Source organism: Dromaius novaehollandiae, chromosome 2 (assembly GCF_036370855.1).
Source record: "Dromaius novaehollandiae isolate bDroNov1 chromosome 2, bDroNov1.hap1, whole genome shotgun sequence".
In the NCBI taxonomy this organism is placed as follows: domain Eukaryota; kingdom Metazoa; phylum Chordata; class Aves; order Casuariiformes; family Dromaiidae; genus Dromaius; species Dromaius novaehollandiae.
In genome coordinates this window covers 148,382,342-148,401,374 of record NC_088099.1, presented here as the reverse complement: position 1 = coordinate 148,401,374, position 19,033 = coordinate 148,382,342, and positions in this window count along the sequence as shown.

Genomic DNA, 19,033 nt, shown 5'->3' with positions numbered 1-19,033 from the left:
CTAAAAGACAGTTTTCCTCTAGTGCTTCCCAAGTATTGTATAACACCACACCAAATCCCTGGTAAGAAAGCCAGTATTACTACCCCTGTTTCACAGAAATGGGAATCAAGACCCAGAAAGATTAAGATCGGTACTAAAGATCCAAATTACTTCTGAGGTATTAAGTAACAATCTCAAACAGTAAGTTATTGCCATATCTCAGATGATCAGCTGAGTTTTCTGCCTCCCACTGGTGTGAACGTCCCACAAACCAGTCCCCTCTCCTTATTCAGAACATTACCTTGAAACCGCAGCGCTAGGAGCTGCAGAAAGGAGCACCTGAGATGGGGCCTAGAACGGATCAGGAACACCTCAAGGCACAGCACCAGAACATGGGATACCGCTAAAACACCCACTGAACAGACAGGAGGGCAAAAGTTGGAAGGCACAGGTCTGGGACAGAGTAGTGGCTCTGACAAGCAGTGAGTCAGGCACTTACCAGCCGCAAAATCTTGGTTTTGAAGTGGTAAAATGGAATAGTTTATGCCAAGACGAAAGATGACTGATATATCGGAAGAGTCAGGGATAGGTCTCCAGCTGGTACATATCCTTGTATAAGACACATTGATTTTCACCAGCTATTGATCTGCCATTACCTTTTCATATTTAGAATCATGAAATACCTTTTTTTTTTTTTTAATGAGCCTTTAGATGTTGCCTGAATTGTAAGTCTTGCAAAAGTTGCTAATTTATATACAATTACAAAAAAAAAACACCCAAATTTTGGATGCTAATCACTTTGCAAAACACAAGCAAAATAAAAGGTACAGCGTTAGCACTGGTCAGGTTCAGTCCTGGTGTAAGTCTGCAAGTTCAACAGCTGAGCTGCTCTCAGGGTCACTGAATCCAGTGATGCCACAGCTTAACTTGGCCTTCTGGGTGCTCCCATTGGTACAATGTCCCTGAACACTCAGATGTCGTTTCTGTGAATTGTCTGCTACTCCTGCTCTCACAAAACATTGTGGAAAACAAGTGAAACACTATATCAAATGAATGAAAATCCTGATATAAGGAACTATCAAACTGAACGTTTGCACAGAGGCAGTTTCAGAGAGCAGCTACCTACTAAGAGCTCCCTGCAGCTCCCCCAGCTGCAGGCAGAGGTGGGTGGATGAACTTTTAGTGTTTTCACTGTCTCTTTCCATCCCAGGTTCACAACAAGCACCTCAAGGTTCAACCCCTCCCCCCCCCCTTTTTTTTTTTTTGCCAATCTGGAGCATCTAAGATGGAAACTTACTGCATATTATTGCGCTACTGGGACAGATTTTTTTTCCCAGGGTATGTAGCCTTGCAACATAACTTCTCAAGGTGGAACAAAGAGTGGTTACTGAAAATTATAGGAAGATGCTAAGTAGATTTCCAGATCCCTTATTCAAAATGGTCCTGTGGATAAAACTCTACAGATAAGTGAAAAGATAACAGCATTTCATAGTGCTTCAGTTAATGGTAGCACCGATGCTAGTACCTGACTAAATGGTATGTATATAATGGTAGTACCTGACTAAAAAGGTCACATTTATGACCATGAAGAAAGAATAACAAAAATATCCATGTACACAAAGTTATTTTAGCAGAAATGTCTCTACAGTAAAACCTGCCTAATGAAGTGAAATAAAGTTAGTGAAATGAAAGTTAGAAATCTCCTCATTGCAATAAAAAGAATAAAAAATTCGAGTTCAAGTTAAAGTGAAGTTTCCTTCAGTTGTGGCTAGAAAAACAAATTGCATATTTATCACCTATCTAGTGATACTGCTGTGCTAAGAGGCAGTTGTGCAGAACAGCGTCCTGACAAATGTACAAACAATATGCTAACTGCAAATGAGGAAGTTTAGGGGAACAACATATCCCTACATGGGATCAGGAAGTCTGGTTTCACCAGTGTCAACTAACAAAGAAAATTTTTTTTCTCTTACAGCCACAGAGAAGTAGTGGGGTTTTTTTGTTTTGTTTTGTTTTTGGTAGGACAGTTCTGCCTAGCTCATGATGAAATGGGGAGGAGGGTTATTATCTTTTGTTGTATCACACTGACTTTGGACAGGCTTTTAAGCATGCAGCAATCAAGCTTACTGTAATGTTTTACACATGCTATATTTCTCTCTTCTCCTGCTTAAAACATTTTTTCACTTAGGAGATAGATTGAGCAATCCTTGTTTGAGTCACACTCTTTCCTCACTTTCTATTTATTCATTGTTACCATGGAAATGATTTCATCTTCCCAATAGTAGAATTCCAGTCATGCAGTCTTGTTTTTGTCAATATACCATGTTTTTTGTCCAACCCCCAACATCCCTCCTTTATTAATGTCACTGTTAGATGATACTGTTTACCTATGTCAAGAAAAAAAATCTTTAAGATGGTTTCTTATAGGGATTTTTTCTATTCTTTTCCTGGTCAGGAAGCTTGGATACTAAAGGTCTCATTCAGTTCATTATCCTATATGGATGGGAGTGGAAACACAATGCTACTCTCTTCTCTTCTGCTTGGGCAGAATTCCACTGTGTGACCTGCCCGCTATTCTGAATGGGCATAAATGGGCATAATCCATCAAAAGAGGGAAAAGTCTGTGGCCCAGCCCTGTCCTTGGTTCAACATGATAATCGGCTGCATGGAGAGGAGTAAGCTGCAACCAACTAAATTTGTAGCAGGAGGATATAAAGCAACCTTCACCATAAGGGGCCAGTGCCAAGTGCCATGTGATGTCTTAAGTCCCAAATGATGACTGGACTGGACTTTGATTGTCTTAGCTTGTTTGGTTTATAATGTGAGAACTTCAAGGCTTATTAATCATGCATGTCTAGAAAAGGTCATGACATTTTCCTGGAATTATTGGATCAGGAATATTCCCATGACCAAACAATTTAATTCACTAAAACTTTGAAGCGCTTTATAGCACTAGGAGTGATGGGTATTCATTACAAATTCAACATTGTGCAAATGAACATCCATTTTCTATAATTTCTGTTTCTTATAGGAACATAAACAAAACATTAATAGCTTTTAAATTCTAACATATTATGTTAGAAACATAACAAAACTTAATTTTATTAATTATTTCCCCCCTTTATATGCAAGTAAATCTACGAAGATATTTTCTCTAAAAACATACCTCACAATGCCCCTAAGTCACCTTTCCCAATCTTTTAGAAGACATCAGTTCCAAGTTTGCTTCCAAAGAACATACTAAAATTGTTATTTTATTTTATTTTAGAGTCTGCTGTGTTCCTGGGAAAGGTGACAACTTTCTAGAAGGAAAGAGGTAATGGAAAGGCAGAAATCAAATGCAGAACCAAACAAGCCACTCTTCCATTTTTAAAAGAGCATCAGGAAGATTTCCTGGTCTGAAGTTACATGAAGGTAGAAGGGGAAAGGAATTTTTGACATTAGAATATCATTTCCTATCTGGACAGGCTGAAGTTATAAGGTCTTAGTGCAAATTTTTGATGCTTCTCTTTAGAAAAGAAGGAGCGCTCCGGGAGGGTGACAACAGGAGTCTAGAGAGGGTTATTTTCATGGATTTTCAGCCAATCTGCTGTCCTTCTGTGTCTGATGCTCAGGTTGGGCCCCAGGAGCAGCTGATGTGATCTAGGAGCTCACTGCCACTGGGGGATGTGGGGTCTCTCCCCTGCTCTGCTCTCCCTCCTAGCACTCCCAGCCCTCTAGACCCCCACCAGGTTTGCAGCAGTCATAACATTTGTTGGCTGCTTCATGGAGCTGATTCAGTCCAGTAACCTCACCCATTTCTTTTCTGCAGCGTCATCTCTCTGCCATGCTGATGAGGAGCAGGGACCAGGGAAGCATCCGGCAAGCACCAGAGCCAGCCCAGCTGAACAGCGGCAGCAGGTAACCAGGGAGAGGGGAGGGAGCAGGAATGGCTATGAGCTATTGGGTCAGCTCACAGCCTCATGCATCTTCACCATCTGAGGCCACAAGCCAAATACTGCAAACTCTGCTTTCCTAGGCTTTCTAGGCTCTGCCTTTCCCTCCCACACACCCTCTCCTGCCCACACATAGAAGGTGAAGAAAAGTGTTGGCAGATGACATATGCCTGCAAGTGACATCATTTCCCCTGGTTGAATTCATGTTCTGCGATCACGCTCTATACTCATTTGTTCCAAGGTCTTATTTTAAAATACTCTCCACTTATTTGATCTTCTCTTCTTTACAAGCTCATTAAGATGACTTGTCAGCAATTTACTGTGGAAATTTGAAAGGAACCAGAGAGAAAGGGGATTCTTAACAGACAATACTATTAGACACCTGCATGTATTTAACCTGTGTCTGGCTGCAAAATTGTGCGCTGTGGTGCTAGACCTGCAGCTCAGTTGATGCAGTCATAGATTGAGAACTCCTGAGTACAAGCCTTAGGCAGATGGGCTGAGAAAGGCCTCACTGTTAATGAATGCTTTTCTCCAAGAAGAAAGAACATTAAAAAAGTGCTGGCCCAAGGTTACTTCTTGCAATAAATTTGCTCATATCAGGTTATGCAGAGTCACTGAACAGAATCATAGAAAACTTCAGCTCTGAGGGGACATCTGGAAGTTGTCTTGTCCAATATACTGCTCAAAGGAAGGCCAACTACAGAGACACATTAAGTTGCTTAAGAGAGTCTCGTCTCTTAAGATTATTTCAGCTTTTCCTGCACACCCTTCTGTTCTCTCTCATAATCACTATAATCACCCTTACCCTTGAGGGCCAGCACGAGTTGACTGCTTGCAGGCCTATTGTCTAGCCGCCTTTGGGTTGGCTCCATCCCTGAGAATGAGTTACCTTGAGCTACAAGGATGCCTGTACAGCCAAGCATGAAAGCTGGACTCTGTCCTTTTATGGCTGCACACCATCAGACATCCCACTGAAGGCAAGTGCTGCCTTTGGGCAAGGCCAAAAGCAAGAGTGCCCTTGGATATGGGATAAGACATAAGATTTAACCTGGAATTGCTGTTATGCTTTTTATGGATATTGTGGAATATCAAATAGTTGTCTGCTTTTCTTTAGAAAATAGCAATGGAGAATTGTTCCCTACATAGTTTCATGTTTTTGTAGAAAAAAATTACCCCTTCATTTTCACAATATTTTTGCAATGTAGCATTTAGAGATAGCAAAACTGAAACACAAACAGGTGCACTTTTCAGCTAATGTCAGAACTGCGAACACAAGTCCCACACCCCTTGCTACATATTGTGGAGTGAGTAAAGATACTTTAGGCTCCTAGCATGCTGTCTCTTCTGCCACAGATAAGGGGCAGACTGTGGTTTACCACAGGGGTCATTTCAACGGTTTCCCACTCTTTTTTTTTATTTATTTTCAGAATTACACAGCTTTTCTTAGTTCCCTGGTGCTCTTTTGAGGAGAAAGTAGACTTGACATTCCTGAGTTTGTATCCTTTGATCCTATAATGCAGGCAGAAAGACAACTCTCCGCTGCTGTTGTCAGCAGACTTGGCAGGGGAAAGACATACTCTAATCCTCCTTTCAGCTGGAATGTTTTTTCGCTATGTTTCATAAAGCAGATGAAGAGGCAGACACAACACTCTCAGAGCAGCTGATGGAGAGCAGAAGCAGCATGCACACATGCGCACGCGCGCGCACACACACACACACAAATAATCATAGCCGAGTAACGCAGTCACAATTTCCTCACAATTTGCTAGGCTTCAGCTGATTCCTTTGCAAAACAACAGCCCCAGCCACAGTACTTGCAGTATTTGCAGAGGATAACAAATTAATTTCTCCTTTCAATGGTCACCAGCAGTTTTAAGGGGCTATTAGGGAGCTGGTGAAGAGTAACTTCATGTTCAGTCTTCTTTTTTTTGTTGTTTATTTGCAAGTATTGTACCTCCAACAGCAAAAGATGAGACTTCTCCTTAGAGTATGATAAGCTTCAAGCATTCTGATGAAAATGTTCAGCCCCATCTACCACCCTGTTTCTGCATATGATTCCAACAGAAGTCTCCAGGGCTTCCTCCCCAACAGAAGGCAGTAATGTGGAGCAAAGAAGTCTGAGCAGATATCGCCATTACTCTATTCTAAGCCATAACTCAAAGCAGGCTCAGCACTTTTTTGAGCTTCTTATCCATCTTCTTCAGCCTTCTGGTGTGTTTTGCTCCAAACTCAACTGCTGACCAAAGTAGGTCCACCTTTCCTTAAAAATCCCCTCATTGCCCATTTTTTCGAGCACAGAAGCACAAAAATTTCTTTCCAGAACAGCCTCTACACCATTGACTGAAGACTTAGAATTAGTAGGCAGAGCTGATGAGCATGAATGAACGTGCCCTCTTAATACTTTAGGGCTCTCCATACACGGTAAGTCATAATATTAAATTACATTTTCAGCTGTCTGGTTCTCTTCTATGGTAAAAAACAGATAGTGAAAGAAGAGGGAAAACAGCCAAAGAAAAGAAATGCCAGGATGAAAGGAATATCCATTCCAAGATGCCTCACATTTCAACTGTGTCATGCCCTTTCTACTGAGCCTCAGTGATAAATGGCTAGTGAAACACACCATGTGGTAGTGTGCTGTGTTCTGGCTTGGTTGCCTCCTCTGGTGCCGATGCTCTGGAGATGACGGATGGATCGGATAGCACTAGTGGTAATAAAGGTTACCTGTCCATTTCAGCTGCATTGTCAGCTGCTTACAACTTTGTGGACTTTAACGGTTTGAGTAGAAGTTTTCAATGCTGTCTCTTTGCTTCTGGATGACCTTTCTTAAAATTCTTTTTTTTAAAGTTCCATCGAACTGTCTGGCTATTTTTGATGAAAAAGCAATGAAGAGCAATGAAGAACTCTTGCCAGATTTTCACAGAGCATTTCTAGCTTTGGAGCAGAAATTTAAATGTCTTTCTAGGGGGAGTCACCTGGTGTCAGTTATCTTCCTGTTCTCACCAGAAACTTTCTAAATTCATGCTGCGTCTAAACTCATAGGCATCAACAGAGCCAGGCTAGAATTTCTTGGATAGGTATATCCTGTAGATTCCCCTTGCAAGGAGCACCCTCCATCTCTGGGCTTCAAGCACTGAATACCTATCCTACGTTTGCTGCTTGGGATGCTGCGGTGCAAAGCTCAGAAACAGAGAGCAGGTTTCCTTAGGACTTGCAAGGCTCTCATTGCTAGTGCCGAAGATGGGAAGAGGAGTAAAAAGGCTAACTTCACTATAGCGAGGTGATATTTCCCTCACAGGGAAAAGCTTCCAGGAAACAGAGGATGAAGTGGAAGAAGATCCAGTGCAGAGGAGTGACAGGGAGGTAACAAGGCTGTAGCCAAGGGAGAGCTGGAGGGGAAGAAACAGAATACACTAGAATGCAGATGTGGAGGGAGAGAAAAGGGCAGCTCCACAGAAAACCATAGTTACAGCATCTTGTGAGCCTAATATGATTTAACAACTGTTCATTTTACCACAGTTTTGAAGTTAATGCACATCTTTCACCCCCTCATACAAAGATGTGTACATATGCATTCCCTCCACCAGCCTTGCCAAGTGAGCCAGAAGTTTCCAAACCCTCTTGAGATGCTTCGACAAATTCAAGTTTTGTATATAAAGTGCTTTAGCATCTTTTGTGATAAAATACTCTAGAGTGTCCCATTCTTCTCTTCCTTAATTTATGGAAATGCTTAGCCTTTATATAATATTCAGTTCTGATTACAGGGTGCAAGGCCATTTTTCTGTGTAAAGCACTAGTTATGAAAGAAGGCTAGGTTTAAGCTTTCTGCTTTTATGCACAGCAAACATGCAATTTTGTTACCGGTAGCAACAACCAGCTCAGAAAATGATTAGGCTTTTAAATATCTAGGTTTTGAGAAGAAGCATAAACAGGAAGCTGTGGGCTAGATTCTCAGTGCTGTTTCTGAGGGTATGAGCCCTTGTATAGAAACTGCCCTCCAAGGAATTCAGGGAAGAAACCACAGAATGAGTGAGGCTCCTGCAGCAGTTTCCATGTGGACTCTGCTAAGTCAGAGGATTCCTCCAAAGCTACAAGATTTTCAAAATTTTCTTTCAGTGTAGAATTTGGCCCTTGCTATTTTTCAGAGCTAGTAGTCCCATTTTATCGAACTAACTCAAGCACAGCATTATTACTGTGTTTCTCTTGCAATTTTGAAAGGTTAATTATATTGTTGAGCAATATTTTAATTTATTCTAATTTGTCTCATCTGGATTCGTTTGCCTAATAGTTTTGCATATCTTTACATTCATTAGAGTCCATTAAGGTAAAACCTTTTAAAAAATATTCATTTGTGGCCACTTTTACCACTTTCCTTTTGAACCTCATTCTTATCCAAATGTCAAACTCTTTAAAAATTTTGGCATGAAAGGTCACTTTTCTGTGAAAAGAAGTCATCATATTCAACATTTCAGCACTGGCATGAAAATGGCAAGTTATACAAAAGTCTCATCCTTTTAAAGAGGAATCTCAGTAAGAACTTAAATTATTTTTTTCTTAAAATCAGTTTTCCCACCAGTTTTTAGCACTACATCTTTGACAAAAGCTAGTGTGTCTGCTGACTCTAGTTTTCACCAGAGAACATTTGGCATGACCAAGTGGAGGCCACAAAAGAACGCAGAGATACTTTTTGTACTTTTGTGCAGCACCCTGCTCTTGCATTTTGCAGAGCAGACCCACCAATCTTTCCAGTGCACATTCATGACCCATGATAATAAATAGTGTATATAATGGCTGAAAAGACTGTCGAGAAGCTTATGTAGGGGCAAATACTCAACCATGTAAATCTGAACTGCTTTCTGTTAGCTTTCATACATGTTACGAGAACCAAAGTATCTTATTTTTTGTGCTGCAGTACTGCCTACAGCCCTGGGTGTGCTTGTACTCTGCAAATGCATGGTAAAAATATGTTCCCTGCCTTAAGCCCTTTCTAAAATACGTGTACAAAAAAACCTAAAAGCAATAAGTTATAGTAAACAGATACATGGCCACAATGAGATAACAAGTCAAAACAACTCAACAAAACAATGCTCTGGCAAAGTAAGTTTGTAATTTTTTACAGGCACCACAGCAAAGATGAGGTTGTACATTCACTTGAGGCTGAAATGGCCAGTTAGGGAAGCTGCTAATGATAGCTGCCAACTGCTAAAGACACTTTTTTAAGCTCAGGTACAGCTGGAACAGGAATTTTTATTGCATTAACTGGTATTTCTCAAATGTATGAAATGTGAAAAATAAATTAAACAAAATGATGGCACTTACTATTGCATGGTGCCTTAGGCACCCTACTGCCTTAGCCTTAGTAATGCTAAGCATCTGCTATTCCCAGCTTTATATCCTTTCACCCAAGCTGCTGTGGCAATGTTTTTGAGAGTCTCTGTGGTGGTATTTTTCCACTGTTGTTCTTGTGTTGCTGTTCTGACGGCCCTGTACCTGCAAACCCCAATAGCGTTATGGCAAATTTTCATGCGAAGGAACTGCCACTGCTGTGAGAATTACTCCTCTTTTTCTCTTCTTGTTACCTCTTGTTTTGTGAATTTTATCATATACAGGAATAGTGAATAATGAAATATAGAATAGTAATAATAATAATAGTAATAGTCAATACTCAGTAAACATTCTCTAATAATATATGTGCACAGAAGTTTAACAAAATATTGAGGTGCAAAATTTGCACCCTATTAGCATACTCCAGTCAGCACCAGTAGCACCAAAACTGGGAACAATAGGGAGTTTGAGCAGGTCACAATGAAAAGCATGGCAAAAATCATTATTATCCTCATTATCTTCATCCTCACCAGCTGCTGCACTGGACAGATTCTCCCTGAGGAGTGTCCTTCTCTGGGACTCCATCACTACTCTGTAGCTTACCACTGGGGAGAGTTTTTCCTTTGCCTTTGCCTTTCTCTTTCTCTGTATCTCACCATCAGCCATCAGCTACAGATTCCACTAATAAATCTTTGTGCATGTGAACATGTCTCAGCATCCTTTGTGCAACATCCCCCTTTTCTCAGCTTTACTGACCACATTTAGAAATTCTGGGCTTGATGTGAGTTTTTTGTATGTTGTGCACTCTGATGTAAAGGCTGATTATCTGATTGAAGTGCCTGTAAGGTGCACTCTGTTATCATACCCTCTATATTTGAATCGACCAAATCAATTTCCATCTTTCCTATGTGATTTGCACTGGTCCATTAGAATCGTCCCCCTTCAAAATCTTGTTGAAAATAGCCTTACTCTCAGTTTTGGAAGATGCTGCCAATTGCATCATTGCATCTGCCAATTGCATCTACATTGCATCAAAGCATGACAGTTGCAATTTGTTTATCAGTGCATTAGATTTTAACCACAGCATGCCCTCTCATCACTCAAGAAATAATTGCAGACTAGAGGCTTACATCTATATCATTTCTATGAATATTATGCATAACTGAATTTAGTTAATCACTTGATATTATTCTGTCACATGGACACCACAAAGAAGCTCTAAAGCAAACAAAAAAGAAGAAAAACGATAATCATAAGGTAAATAGTTCCAAGAAAGAAAGAGAACCATGGGCTGAACATTCTTTGGAAAATTATTTCCAAGTATTAGAGGGAGTAAATATCTCACCTGTCAAGACCTAATACAAAAATAAAATAAAATAAAATAAAATAAAGAGTTAATGCTCTTCTCCAGAAGGGCACATAGGAGATGTAGCTTGTAGGCCAGGTTAGGAAGAGCAGACTGACTGAGATGCAGGCTGTAAAGGATGGCCTAGGCAGCTGGATCAGTTCCCACTTTGAGGTTAGTAAGTTTTCAGCAAAAGACTCAAGCACATAGGCCTTTCACTACCCTTTTTCGAGTTGGTACATACTTTTGAGGGAGCAAATGACAATTGTTTGAAGAAGCTATTTTGATTCACTGAAATCATTTATTGAGTTTCAGGCTCATCAGAGAAAGTTTCTTGATACTGCCAAAAGTATTTGGGCCTGTTTCATTTACGTTGCATGACTGCAAACAAAGATAACCCATTTATCTTTTCTGAGTACTCACATTATGGGACTCTCTACTTTCAGACAGATGAAGGAGGTTCATCATTGAGAAGCCCATCACTGGAAAGATGTACATAATGCAGGTACCTGAGACAATACCTTATTCAGAAAAAGTCTGAAAAACTAAGTAGGACAATTTTTTATTGTAGCAGCTCAGAATGTGTCATGGAATTATTACAACTGTTGCGCTAACCTCATTACCATGTTACCTCATTATCTGCATTCTATTCATCCTTTTCAAACCTGTGTGAGATAGGGTTATAGGGTTATCTGGCCCATGTTATAGGCCAAATTAGGAATCGAGGCTCGCAGTGACATGAGCAGAGAGATGCATGCCAGCAGGGAATGCAATGGAGAAGATGCTGATGGAAAGGCATATTTGGCTCGTAATGAGTTTTGTAGAGTTTGCTCCAATCTATCTTCAAAATTAAAAGAAGAATGAACTGCACTATTAGAAAAATCTCTGTGACTTCAAAGCTCAACACAAAACCTGTCTGCTTCAAGTTTTTGAAATGTAAAGTTCTAAAAATGCAAGTGATCTTTGAAAAATAGAACTATGAAACTGTGACACATTGCTCTGTAACTCTAATTAATCTCTCCTGATGTCTTAGCGTCTTTATTGTTGTTATTTTTCTTGTTCTATTTTTAAGATTATAATAATAATTACTAGTGAAAAGACTGTTTTTCCACTGGAAAAAAAAATCAACTTTCAGATGGATTTTAAAATTCCTGGACTCACCCTTTCAATCCACATTCACCAAATAACACCACTATAGAATTTTGCCTTACGTGATCTGCATTTTCAGATGCTGGTTTTGCTACTCTCTTCAATAAGCCATTAAGTAAAAAGAAGCCTAACAATCTCAGACTTTTAAAGCAAGCAGCATTAATCAGGAAAAAAGAAGCTGTATATAATATTTTGTTTTACCCCAACAACCGCTTAGTTTACTAGTTTGGATTTTGGAGAGCTATTTAATTATTTTAAGCTCATTGCTTTTTACAGTATGCTGCCAATGGCATGTTGAAATTATATCGAGGTTATTGTTTGTGATTGACATTATCACTGTCTTTCTTCCATTTATTACACTTTTTGTGAGCAGGAAATCCTGATGTTGTCATGTCAAGTGCCTACTGAATTTCTAGAGACTTATGCTGCCAGCCTCCTTAAGCAGGAAAGAAATTGTTCTTTCACTGTTGCATAATCTGATTGACATACCTACATTGAACGGGGTCCTTTTTACCAAGACAACGAATCCCATTTCTCTTGTCATATTTCATAAATTCCACACAGTTGCATTTCACTAATCTGTAAGCATTGTGAAAATATGAATATGGCAAAAGGCAGCCATGTTTGGCCACTCTTTAAAATGAAAGATGTAGTTTAAATGAATTCCCATGATTGTGATATATTTCCATGCTGGCATCAAACTGTCACAATCTCTTTCTACCTTTTTGATGGACACACTGAAATATATATTCCAGTGAAGCAATTTCATTTCTGATAGTTTACAGCATACTTTTTTGTAGAGCTGTGATGTGTTTTTCAAATTATGCTACCAAAGAGAAAGTGACACACAGCCTCTTTTAATTACTTTTTGGCATAGAACAAGAACAATTCTTTTCTTTTTTAGTGGCCCATATTTCTTAAAGAACAAGGGAAGAAGGGTTTAGGGTTAAAAACCTCTATAAAAAAAGTGACTAGTTTTTCTGTGTCTTAACTCCCTGAAAGAACTCACTCAGAAAAGCACTAGTGCAATGCTAGGCAAAGGGCAGGAACATATTGCTGGGGACAGGGAAGTAGGCAGGACCAAGGAACAATCAACTTGCTGTTCGGTGGAAAGGGATCTACAACAAAAGAGACAAAACCTATTTCTGCACTAGCAAGTAGTGTAGCCTCCAAAAAATGGATCTGTTGAGGGAAACACATTGTGCTGACAACCCAGTGGCCACAGTGTACATGTTTCAGGGTTTTTTCCTCTTGAACGAACTCTAATTTGGTCCCCTGTATCATCCATTAGCAACTGGAGTGAAGGTGCACTCCTAGAGTTCATCTTGCGTTCTGGTTTTGGCCAGAAGGAATCCAGTTTCTGCATTCCAAGACTGCTCCATGATGTGACAAAACATGGGAATGGGAGTTTTCATTTTGAAAATTCACTCCTTATCTGAGTTAAAATGTTATTGTCAACACCCGGAGTTCATTTACACAAGGTAGATAGGAGATCATCACTGTCAGGGCAGGATTCTGTTCCCAGACCTGCGCTACATATTTGCTTCTTAGATTCTGCTGCCCTGGCACGGAAGAAGCTCTCAGCAAGAAAAACATCAGCCTCATTCTTCATTGCTGCCTTTGGAGGATATAAGCAAACCTTTCCAGAGCTGGGAAAACATTTCAACTGGGCAAGCTCAGAGCAAATCTACAATTTGAGCATTGGTTTATTTGGAACATGGACATGGTGGCTGACTGGTCTAGACTGCTCTTCATGTTGGTTGTTAGTGCATGAATTGGTGGTTAGTGTGAATTGACACATGGCTCTTCAAAGTCAGAGCAAAATAATTTTTTTCAATAAGCCACTGATTAGATGCGGCTGAGGCAGAAGGGTATGAGTCACACTCAAATGACAAGTGTAAATATAGTGCCTAGGGGAAGGGAGAAGGCTTTTCGAAGCGAACACATTGTTTAGAGCTGAAGAAATTGAAGCCAGATCTCCACCACAGGATTTTGCTGGCACGCCTACATTGTCTAGAGGTGTAAGAAAATTGCCCATAGAGCTGACACTGCTCTATTGGCAAAATCCATGGTGAAGACACAGGAAAGTTTAAAGAAGAGTGGTAGTCACAGAGCTATTACTATAGAGGGAAAGGACATAACTATGATGACAGAAGGAAAAATACCTCAGGGTAAGATGCTGTCAATACATGTTCAGAGTGCTTCTAGCATATCTACCTCAATTAATCCTCTCCAAAAGTGTGCATCCCTGTGTCTAATTTCAAGATCCTGAATGGATTTATGCACCCAGATACTCAGCCTAAGCATTCGAAGAGGGGTCTAGGTGCTAGGGAACTTTGCAGCAATACTGAGGTAGGAGCCTTCGAGTCAGGGCTCAGGCAGTAGGGGAGAGGGAGTTGTCTGGACTGAGGATCTGGACCTCAGCATCTCTGTTTCCCCCTAAATATTGCTTTAGGAGCCCACTATCTTTAATATTTTTCCAAGGAAATAAGAGAAAAGTGATCTAGATTAAATTATCAAAACGTGGCTTTGCAACAAATTGATCTGGGGGAAATCGTACTAGATCATGCCAAATTGGCATGGCATTTCAAGTGAGATCTATTAGGGCACTTGCCTGAGTTCCTAAGTGTCAATGAGCATTTGGATTAATGAACGAGCTGATGGAATAGAAGCTATTACAAACCATGTAGACATCAATGCAGAAGGCAGACTGTAAACACCACCGAGGACAGGATTAGAATTCAAGATAGCCACCTGACACTGGAAAAAAAAGGTTTTGAAAACAACAAAAGAAAATTCAGTGAGACAGCAAAAAACAACTCAGAAAAAGAAAAAGAAAAAGACAAATGCACAAATACAAGAACAGACAGACCAGTTAAACAGCACCTTGGAGGAAAGGCATCAGTCATTTGTGGACCATGAACTATATGACAGAACTACAATGCAATGATGTTACAAACACAGCAAATGCTGACCCACATGAACAGGCGTGTCATTTGCAGAACTTATGAAGCAGTTAATCTTTTTGTCTCCGCATAGCTTGAGGCTCTAAACTTTAAGAGAGATGCAGTCATACTAAGAAGAATAGTAGGAATGGTGAGAGGCTTTAGAAGATGTGATCTATCCATCAAGGCAGGGGGAATTCAGTTTATTTTTGGAATAAAACAGAAAGTGAGGGGAGAACAAGGATAATAATGCTAGTATAGAAAATATAGTTAAAAGGGTGGAGAGACATGGTTTTTACTTCCAGGGTGGGAAAAAATAACATTTAGTTTTCCGTAGGACAACATATAGGTTAGAAATTAAGTAAGACATTCCTAACCCCAAAGATGAACAAGTATTAATAAGCTGCAAAACCGTGGAATCCTAGGTACTGGAAGCTTTAAAGACTGTCTCAGTGAATATTTGTCAGGAGAAGTCTCAGGATTCTTGGTCCTCCTTCAGAAAAGAGGCATAGACTAGCTGATCTGTGAAAACAACTTCCAGCTTTGCTACCTAATGGAAGGTTATAAAGAAAATGGAGCCTGCCTCTTCTCAGAGGGGAGCAGCAAAAGGACAATGGGCAACAGCCATAAGTTGTGACAAGGGTAGTAAAACACTGGAATAAGTTGCACAGAGTGAGTGGCTGTGAAACCTCCAACACTGGAAATACTCAAAGCTCTGCTGGAAAAGGTCCTCAGAACCCTGATGTAGTTGCTGCTTTGAGCAAGGTTGGATGAATTGACCTCCAGAGGTCCTGTCCAACCTGAAGTACTCTATGATTCTGTGATTCTGTCGTTATGGCTTATATTTGAAGAAAGAATATCACATCATCCTGAGTGTAAAATATTGCTTTTTTTCCAGAGAAGGAAGACAGTCAGTAGTCTATATTGGCATTAGTGATACGTTATTATTTGCGGTCTGTCTGGGATCTTTTCTTTAAAAAAATGAAGTTATAATGCATAATTATGTTTGATCTTCATGAATTAAAAAGTTCTCTATTGAAATATCTTTCAGCTCCACACCCATCTCCATCCCATTCTCTTTATATATCCATCAGGATCTCTTAATATTTTTAGCCAGAGAAGAACACAGAAAAGAATATTGTTGAAACTTTTCTTCAGAAAGTGGTTTTACTGACTTGCCTTTGACTCCTGTCATTAAGTAATTAGCTTTAAAAGTCTAAGAAAAAATAGCTGGAAAAAAAAAACAAAGCAATTATCTTTTACTACATATTTTGACAGAAAACCTATCCCCAGACTTAATATGAACAACTAGAAACTAGAGTAAACTAGAAAGGCAGGAACCTCAAATCATTTTTATAATCCTTTAGTATAACTATGTACTCTAGTGTGTAGAATTAGGGTTTTTTTCTGTATTGCTATTATAAAAGGTTGCTTGGACACATATGCTTTGTTTTTCCATGAAAGATGAGAATTTTACTATTAGTTAGAATAAAAGTGCTCTTTGTTTGCTAAAGTTGCTTTAGACTTTTACGAGCGTAAATGAAGAGAGCAGTTGGTCCAATGTCATCTGCAGCAAAACATTAGATTAATTTCAATTCTGACTACATGCATAGGATCATAGGATTTAGGCAGGCAGGCAGATACCGTGGCAAAAATACTGCTAAATCTACCAGTAGGCTTTCTGCAGAGCTCTTACCAGCAAGTCAGGAATGGCATCAGTCATTTAGAAGGACTGTCCATTTTCCCTTCATTGGATTTGTAGACATTCAATTGATCTTGTATCAATGTTGCTTTCCAGGAGTAGAAAAGTTACAAATTGTGTTTTGCAAATGCCTTCGGGGACAGAAAGAGACATACAAACAGAGTATCAGTGTTGAAGGAGACACTTGAAAACAGATTTTGAGAACTTTGAGACCAAAGATGCCTGCATCTGCAAAGATAGCAGCTTTTTTAAATCAGTTTGGAAAATTTTGGTGTGATCATAGCCAAAAAAAGAACACAAAGAAACAGAGAATAAGGTTCATAAAGACATAGGATTTAGCTATGGCATTGAGTGACACTGGAGTTTCAGAAGAGAGGATGAACAAGTTAAATGAATAAAATTGGATTTTCAGCAGTTGTCTGAGAACTGCTTAAAGATCTTAAATAAGTCCTCTTCAGGTGTGCAAAGGGATCTGGACAACTGTCTCCCCAGGAGAACTGCAGCCAGTGGTAAGCAAAAATACTCAGAGGACATCATCATTGCGTTCTGAGCACACGACTGAGATTTCAGCCTAAACTCGCATAGCACCTTTACAGTCTTTGAACACAAACCAGTACACAGATATAGGCTTTGAGTAAACTTGAGAACATGCCAGAAAGAAAGTCTGAGTTACTCCTTAATATGGGCCCACACACAAAATGGGCCCTGTCCAAAATGCAGGGTGCTAACCCAATCACATCCCACCTGTGTGGGGTCCTATACCCTCACACATCTATCCTCGTGCTCCTGCTACCTGTGTTGTTCTGGCCCCACCACTTGTGAGGCCTTTCAATGAGCCATTTCAACTTACTAAATTTGACAGAGAACTAAAGCAGAATAGAACACTTACTACTGAGTGAGCAAATTCAAGCAACCCACAGAAGGTCATACCTTTCTTTGGATGCAGCAACTTTTCTCTCTCCAAAAACTCCAAAGGGAACAAAACTCTCCAAAAACCCTAACGGAGTAACTTGCTCAGTTAGACATCCAACTTTTAGATGCTTACACTAGTATACATTAGATACATGCATCAGTATACATCCCCATCCTCTGGGTAATGTAACACAGCCAGTATTGCATAGATACGCTGGTTCCAAGGTTGCCCTAAGGACGATGTGGTCTAGAAGTAGTCCGAATTCTGGCTGCCCTTAAAGTATGGAGGTCATGAGGTTGCCATACTGCAGGAAACAGACACCCACCTATTATTTGAGATGCACAGTGTTGGATATGGAAGCAATAATGGGCTAAAGCAGGACTTCTTGGTCCTGCTTCCTAAAGCCAGCATAGTAACATTAGTGACATCTTTCAGATCACATGCACCAACCTAAAAAGGTGAGTCATGGCAAGCCATGACATGGATGGATGGAAGGATAGGTGGTCAATGTCAACGGAATTAGATGCAGTGGTTTCAGCTCTCATGATATCTCTCCAAAGGTAGTCAAGACACTACATAGCATTTCACAGTAACAAATAAAAAATAAAAAACTAATAGGATACGATAAAACATCATCATAAACTATCCCATTAACAGAAATGAGGAACTGAATAAGACACCAAGAAAGGTCATCCTAATAACAATTTTAAAACAGTTTTCAGGTGTTTTTGGAAAGTATATTTGAATATTAGAAGAGCCCTGAAGCTAAGGTAAAAGTGTGCAGAGTTGAGACGCACTGATGGCTCTCCTAAAAGTCACGCTATGTGTCTGGTCAGATCCCTTTTGAATTCACCCAAAACCAGCTTCCTGAGGAATAAAAGAGATCAAGTCATTTCTGAGTTAGGCTTGCTTGGGCAGTAATCATCTGAACTGCTGAAGCTGTCATGGTGCACTCACATTTTGCTGAGTATTCAGGACAAAATCCAGACTCACAGGTTAAGTGCTTAAATTAGGTGTTGCAGTGCCCAAAATCTATTCTCTTAGCATCAGAACAAGGATCTAGACCACTTGGTTTAAGTGCACAACCACTTTACACATCTCATGGAGAGAGACAGCACCCCTGAAGAACAACCCAAAAAGTTTAGTTGCTGAGTTGAGTGACGCCTACAGTAGCCAGTAGGAAATGCCACACTCAGTGTTAACTCAAGAGTTTAGGAGAGTGACTGAGAGTTTCAAATTAGGTCTCTATCAGCAGGGCATCTCAACTGCATAGGAAAAATAAAAATAAGAGAAGGGCCTAGAATCCACATCACCTACTTCCAAATTAAAAGCACAAACTAGGGTGACATCAAAGAGCAACAGGGAGCAATAACATCCCTAGTTTTCATGGGACCTATCCTGCACCTTACCTTGAGTACCTATCAGAATTCCAGGTTGACTGAAGGTCCCTCTTGTTTTAGGAAACCAGTGGGCTAAGTGATATTGAAGTTTAGCTCATTGGGACTTGGAAATTTAGAGTCCATCTTATTTATGCAGGAAACTAGTGCTCTGTTTTAATCAGTTGTTCACAGGCAGATTTACTCACAGGTCCTTTAGTGAGGATACAGTTTACATTTAGGCTGGGACTAGTTAATTCTGTGGATTAGCTGTTCTGTTTGCCATGATACATGTTGGAGAACAAAATCTCTTCATTCACCGTAAAAACTCCACCAGACACAAATGTGAGCACTGGAAACATGG